Here is a 6,000-nt window from a genome sequence, read left to right on the forward strand (position 1 = left end):
CCTTTGTATTGCTGCAAAATGACATTAAATTTTGGCAGAGCAGCCCTCTTTTCAGTTGCAATTATGCATGCACCTATGCTTAGTGCAGCCAAGTCTAATTCAGCTTCTCTGCTGGTATTTTGGGACAATACTGAAAAAAAAAAAAAAAAAAAAAAAGCTCTGTTTTCTTTCAGTCCAGGAAAAGACCTTCTTGGAAGATGCAATGCTGCAGTACAAATCAGAACAGCAAAGTAGGCAGAAGTCACCTCAGCTTTACTATTCTATTCTCTGTGTGCTGGATCTGTGCACATGGCCCTAAAAATTTGATGTGAAACTCCCCCACAGTTCCCATTTTAAGCTAAGATCAACAGATAATGGGACTTCCTAAAAAGCCCATCAAAGTTGCTCTCCATAGTTCTGCGTGGTGCCAAGATCTGTCACACCTTTCCTGCACCTGTGCTTTTAGTGGGACTGTTAATACAATTAGCACCTTTCAGTGTGCTTTGGGGGAGCAAACAAYGGTAATGAAACACAGATGCTGTAGGCAGTTTCCCCGTGTGAAGTAAGACCTGTCCAAGTGAGAATAGAAGCCAAGGATGGCTTTGTGCATGCTCAAAGTGGACATTTTGCAACCCTGGACCCTGGTCTGAAGGGACAGGCTTAAAAAGCACTTGCATGCTTGCTGAATGCTTTGCAAAGACCGTTTGTGTGACCATATGTGTTTGCAAGTTCATGGCACCTGCCTTGTCCCAGACAGTAAACCTCTGCTTCAARGGTCAGTGCTGCATCCCATGAGCTCCTGGCCAAGGATGTGATAAGAACTTTAAACTCAGGGGTTCACCTCTAAATGGAATCTACCTTTGGGTTAGTGGTTTTCAGTACTGAAACGAATGGCTTATTCACATAGTCTAAGCCTAGGGAACACCACTTAAGATATATGGAACTTGTAAAGTAGGCTTTGATCCTTAACCTGTGCATTTAGACTCCACGGGAACTTCTTGAAACCTAAATGTTTTACTATTTATATTTATGATTATTGTTTTTAATGGCCTTCCATCCTTCCTTCCCCTGAGCACAATTTGTGTGGCCAAAAATAGTGTGAGATTAGGTCTTTCTGCTATGTTTTGACTCCCAGGGAACTGAAGAACCGTGAGAAGGTCTGATCTGATGTTATTTTAGCCCCACAAATAGCTCCCTCAGTGATTCAAAGGGCTTGCAAAAAGTAAGAAATAAAAAGTAAACACAAATACCTGAAATGAAAATACTAGCCCCTGAAGTCACATGCACCACAATCTGTCTGAGCTGGGAAACACTGACAACCAAACCCCTTTTGATGGTGTCTAATGTCTCTAAAAGGTCCCCTGAGCAATTTGTTCACTTTTAACACAGGTCTCAAGGGGAAGTTGAAGGAGTTGTACTGTTCCTTTCAATTAGCTGCTCTCAGCTGCTTATTGCCCCTCTTCTGATCTGAGTAGAGGCTGAACCAGGTCCTCAGCCTCCTGAGTGAGAGAAGCTCCATGACCATCAGCTCAGGTTCTTTTTTATTCCTCTCTGTTCTCACTCTCCCCAGCTTGTCTGAATGATATCCTGAATTTCAGAGATATCTTGTGTGCTGCCCTGAATAAATGGTGCTTTTCTCTCAAAGTATCTGGCCTATCAATGTGGTCAGCTGGATCTAACATGAGCACAACCCATGAGCTACCAACAAAAGCACCTGCTACTTCTTATCCCATCCCCAAAAGCTTTCCTTCTACCACCCTAAGGTGAGTGCACAGCTATGAGGAATAGCACCCCCTCCTCAGAGAAGACATAACTGTTGGGTCTGCTCCCCTTGTCATAGAAATGTGATGCAGAAGTAGGCTTTTAACAGACATTGTGGGAACCCATCTCCAGCCAGTCAGCATGCAAACAATAAGTCCTTTGTTGCTCTATGTGGGAGGCAATAGGTATTATTTTGGGGGCAGTGTCAACCACCACACACTAACTGTAAACTCTTAGTCATCTGCAAGCAATGCTGTGCCCSCTCTATTTATGCCTTCACTGTGGGCTTTATTTTCTTAAATGAACTAATCTTTATTTAGTTTTCGTTCTTTCACACAGGAACATGTGAATCACATGTATAGTGTAGATCCAAGAATCCATCGACACTAGAACTCCTAGTTTTAAAGCAGAGTATCCAAGTATTAGAATAGAGAGCCGTACTGTGTGGTATAGTAGATTTCAGCCTGCAAATGACCAATTTAGGATAATACTGAAAAAGTCTGACCCTTATTCTGACCTCAGTTTTACTCATGCAATGTCAATATTTCAGTGCAATTAAGGGCTATTTACAGTGTCCTGGGAGAGATGAGATCTGCTGGGACATTCTGGCTGCTACTGATCTAACATGACTGCTTGGGTAGGAAGCAACATGCCTAGGCCACTAGGCTGTAGGTCACAATACCCAAGATATTAAACTCTATGTTGATTCTGCCCATTTCCCTTTAACTGAGGACAAACCCTTTTACCTCCTTGTCTGCCCATCCAACTCTTGTCTATTTAGCTTGCCTAGGTCTCACTCAGCTATAGCAAGTACCAGGTGATCTTCTTATCTACAGGACCTTGGTGATTTGTGCAATGAGAAGATCCATCAGACACAGAAGTGAATCCTGAAGACCACCTCTCCCATGGGGAGCGTTAAACTCTTCAGAAAGGGGTTGCAAAGCAATAGCCCAAACTCTCCAAGTTGCAGGCTAATTTAGGCCCAGGTTTTTAACTYGAGCACATCTGGAAGAATTACTGCTCCAAACATGTGTTATGTGTCTTAGAAGAGAGAGTCTTTTAAAACAAAATTAAAAAAGAAACAGAACTAAGCCTCTGGCTTTTCTGTGGAAGGAAGGCAGAGCTGCTACCAAACTTAGYGCCAACAACTCTGGAAGCCCAAAACAAAGTTATATAATAATAACAAATATAAAATGAACTAAAGAAAAAAAGGGGTGGAGGGAAATGCCACTCTCCCTCTTCCCGCCTCGCTCCCTCCTCCTCTTTTCCTGGCCCACCCATGTGTAATTGACTCCAATAAACCATGAAAAGAGCAACTTGGCAGCAGCTGGCACTCTGAACCTGGGTGGATGCCAGCCATGGGGCTCCCCCTGGTTTTGAAAATTATGTTTTGTTATGTACATAATATATATATTGCAGTCAGAAAGGCTAAGGGAACCACTGAAACGAAGCTAAGCAAAGACAGCTATTGGCACACATTCTCCAGCTCTTGTGTCCAGCTACTATGTAGGGCTAATTCCTCTAATGAGTTTCTTATGTTCCTTTACTTTCCTCAGAGGGGGCCTGAGTCCTTCTTCTTTTAGAGTCAGTAGGAAATTTGCAGCTGATTATGAAGACCAGGATTTTGTCCTTGATTTGTCAGGCATAAGGAACTGCAGCATTCTGCTTTCAGTGTCACAGACTGGGAGATTTCTCTCAGCTTAGAGAAAGTGGAAATTATTTTTTACATGGGGTATCTGTGGACTGAGGCCACACCTGCCGTTTCATGAAAAAGATTAAAGAAGACTCCTATATTCCCTGCTCATTTCACTCTGTTCTTTTCAAGGGGACCAAGATCTGCTTGAGCACATCTTAGGATCACGCAGACACCAGTGTCTCCTTTTACTTTTAGGATCCTGCACTGCCTTTGAACAACTGCCCTGAGCAGGCACTCAGCCACATTTGAAAAGAAGACTTTTCAGAAAAACAAAGTATATTCCTGTGTCTTAAATGGAGCTGGAAAACGGAGCATGCACTCCAAAAAACTCACAGACTAAACATCAGAACCTTTTTTTTTTTCCCTAAGGTTTTTTTTTTTTTTTTTGCTTTAGGATTCACATCAGCTACAGAGAATGGAAAAAACGTGTGAATCAGGTCATTTCCAAGTTATGTGATTCACTCTGATAGGATGTTGCACTTCTTTGTCTCTCTTCAAGGAATCACGTGGAACAAAACCACAACAGGCTGCTGACTTGCTTGGGGCTGGGGGGCGGGGGAAGAAAGAACAACGGTTCCTTATTTTAGAAAATAATTATCACGTTTATCTTTTTCCAGGTGTTCCCAAGGCCTGTAGAGGTTTGACAGGATTCCCACAAATGAGGACTTTTGCCCACAATCCAGTCCCGGTATCTCTGCCTTGCATATAACCGATCTAGAGGCTTGTGGTYGAGTGACCTCAGCATCATTGCGAAAGTAGTTTGCTTGCATTATTCTCACAACACGTGATTCCATAAGAAACACCACTGTATGCCTAGCTACTTTTCATTAACTCTTTCCTGGGCACTGCAAAAAAGCACAGAATTTTGATGCCTTTCCATGAGTTGCTGTTGGGTGAGGGAGGGGTACTGCTGTCTAGCAGCTCTGCGAAGGAATTGCCCATCTGTTGCCTCTGAGACCTGGTGCTGTGCACAGGCAGAGACTAAGACAGATCTAATGGTTTGTCAAGGCAGTGGCCAGCCCAGGACATTTGCCTCTCATAAATGTTATGGTGGGCATCTTCCTAGTCCTGGGTGTCTGGGAATTCTGGATGGGGGTAGTGAGGTTTGAGATGCAACAGATCTTTCTAAGCAAGTTAACCTATTCTTGTGGGGTGGGCTCAAGCCTAAAATGGAGAGGTCTTTGCCTGTTTAATCTTCTCCAGTGAATGTGTCTGCACTATACTTTGTCACTACTGCAGTCTCTTGAGGCAGCTTGTAAAACTGTCTGTCCGCGTGATTGCAAAGCATTTTGCACAGCAAGGGTCTGGTCTGTATTGCCACAGTGCTGGGAATAAACATTGTTAATAACAAAAGGAGGAAAAGATTGTTTTAGGGTGCTGTACAAGAGTGGCAAAAGTAGCCATTGCCGTTTCCAAGCATCTGGAGCCTGGAATGAGAAATTTTGCTGCACGCTTACTGTGCTGTTGGGAAAAGATTGCTTCCGATTTCCAAACAACAATGCATGGAGACAAACCTCCAAAGTGTTCTCCCCAGGTTTGATGTAAAACCTCCTCCATAGTCACAGACAAACTCCAACTGTAAGTCCACCAGAGCCCCCAGCCGGATAGGATGYGGGGAGTGCAAGCTGCGGAACAGGGCAGGCAGTTCTCTCAAATTTGATAGTGAAAACAGCATAATGAAACTCACTGCTGCCATACAGGGGAATCTTGTTCTTGTTCATTTAATCAAGTCCTTCCAGTGCTCTGGAATATAGATGTTTCCCTAGGGAGCCCAGCTTCAGACAGGAGGCTCCCAGCAGCAAGAAAGCAGAGCCAGGAAAAAGATGGGAACGTACAGTAACTGATCTGCTCCTTGCGGCTCCAAGAGGAAAGTGTCCGTGCCAAGGAATGGAGGTCATCAGGTTTCATAAAGAGTCCTCATTTAAACACTTTAAACTTTATTGTTCATAACCTGGATGAAGTCCAGGTGTTGTAGATAGAGGGCCAAGCCATCACCTGTGGTAACGCTGCAAGTGCAGCCGTCGTGGTGCAGACGTGGAGCATGGAGAGCGGTCCTGAGGGCTGTGGGAGCTCTGCGATCCACAGGTGTAGTGGTGTTTCCCACTCCTGAGTCAGGGTGCTTGCTGCCTGCCAAACTGGCCGTGGTGATTATGCAGTGTGGACATCTCATCAGCTGTTAGGATGAGGCCTTCTGACTCATTTCCACTTGGAATCTAGAAGACAATTTGGTTTGAATTAGAGATGGGCTAAAGCCAAAACCCTGTATCCGAACTTCCTTCTGATTTTGGGAAGACTCCAGTCTGGATCTCAACTTAGCACATGGCTCTTACGCAGAGATTGGAGCCTAATCCTGGATCCGAACATTCCCAGAATACGGGGAAGTTCAGGTTGGTCTTTGATGCTAGGACCATTTCAAGTGCAGGTTTCCAGACAGGAAATGTTCTTCCTTAGGTTATCTTATTCTTTGTTTTATTCCATGGCTAGTGATTAACAAGTATATTCTTAGCTTTACAGTTCCTCCTTTCATTTTCTTACAAATGAGAATAAACAAACAAAGCAAAACC

The sequence above is a fragment of the Nothoprocta perdicaria genome, unplaced genomic scaffold, assembly GCF_003342845.1.
Source record: "Nothoprocta perdicaria isolate Ctin4 unplaced genomic scaffold, notPer1 scaffold_3, whole genome shotgun sequence".
In the NCBI taxonomy this organism is placed as follows: Eukaryota; Metazoa; Chordata; class Aves; order Tinamiformes; family Tinamidae; genus Nothoprocta; species Nothoprocta perdicaria.